We start from the raw sequence: 1,624 nt of genomic DNA on the forward strand, positions 1-1,624 counted from the left end.
AAGCCCACACCACGTGGCTGAGAAATCAGCTACTACAGGTTTGTCTTCTGCAGCAGCCAGGGCTTCCTGAAAGGCCTCTTTGCTTTCGATCTGCTGCACCATGCTGGCTGCTGGGGACCTGACGAGCTACCGAAGCAAACGATGGAAGCATATGGAAGGCGCGGGACGGAGCTTGGAGCTCTGAAGGACCATGGAGTGGGAAAAGAAGAAAGATAGATGATAGATAGATAGATAGATAGATAGATAGATAGATAATAGGATAGATATACAGCTACTTTCTCAGTTCAATGAGAAGAAAAATTTGTACTACTAGTGTTTAGACAGGATATGTCTGCATCTTGTCCTCCGAATAACTACTATGAAGACAACAATATGCAATGTATTAGTTATTGTAATTGTCCTACTAATGTTTTGAAACTGATTGATATTTTCTTCTCATTAAAATGAATAAAAAATTAAAACAGAAGAACAAGACCAGTATTTCCAGCAACTACTCCTGACTCATGCACCTGCCCCCACGTGTGCCGTTCTTGACCTCCAACACAAGACAGGCCAAGGGCAGCTGCCCTGATGCTCCCAACTCGTGGTGGAGCCAGGCCTCGCAGAGGAAGCACCCCGGGAGGCTCACACTGGGACCAGGCACTGCCTCATGTCCTTCCATCATGTGGAACGGCTTGGATCTCAAATGTTCCCCTGGACTCGCACATTCTGAGGAGCAGCTTTTTTGGAGATGGCTACTGGGGGGCCTGGAGCGACACGAGTCTCGTCCTTGGCTCCTCTCCTGTGCCGTGCGTCTGGCTGCCATGCAGGGAGCAGTGCTCCTGTACCTCACCGTTTGTACCTGGAAGCCCAGGAACTGTGGGCCAACCCTGCCCAAACATGAGTGAATACAAACCTGTCGCTTTTAAGTTGTAGGCGTTGGCCATGTTGTCCCAAGGAAGGCAAAGTAATGTACTCGTATGAAGACCTCGCCCTTCACCTGGTGTTATAATCCAACTCTTATAACTCACTCACTGTCCCCCAGCACTTAGGATCCTAATCTGAATAAACTCTTGTCTTTAGGCAGATCTTGGTAAAGTTCTTACTGCTGTATCCTGAGCTCTCCTTGTACCAGCCTACATACCAATGGGCTCTGGAGAGTTTGAAAAGCTCAGGCACATTCCTGCGAAGCTGGGAGGACATTGCACGCCCAGGGCTGGAGCTCTGCTCTAAGGGACCTGAGAAGGCCCAACATTGCTCCTTTGGTTGATGCAGGCTCGGCAAGAAGAGGCCAAAGAGGAGTTGCAAGCTGCCTGGATGAGCACTGGTGGCATCCGAGCAGAGCACCCAGAGCCCAGCTGCAAAGCGTGGAGGTGTTGCTCTATTTGCCTGTGGAGCCACACATTTAAGGACATCTCGGCATCATCACTGGCTGTCTCTAAGCTAATGGAGCGAAGTCTGTACTGGGTGTGCATGAAAAAGGACACAGGTTTTAAAAATTGTGTCCCAAAAGTCACTGAATAAATAATAACTACAACAAACCCTGGGATAGAAAAACATCTTATTTCCAGAGTTGTCATGATGTCACAAAGATTCAGTTTTCAACAAATAGTACAAAGCATGCGAAGAAAAAAGAAAGAACAGC

The sequence above is a fragment of the Octodon degus genome, unplaced genomic scaffold (assembly GCF_000260255.1).
Source record: "Octodon degus isolate 3935 unplaced genomic scaffold, OctDeg1.0 scaffold00123, whole genome shotgun sequence".
Taxonomy (NCBI): domain Eukaryota; kingdom Metazoa; phylum Chordata; class Mammalia; order Rodentia; family Octodontidae; genus Octodon; species Octodon degus.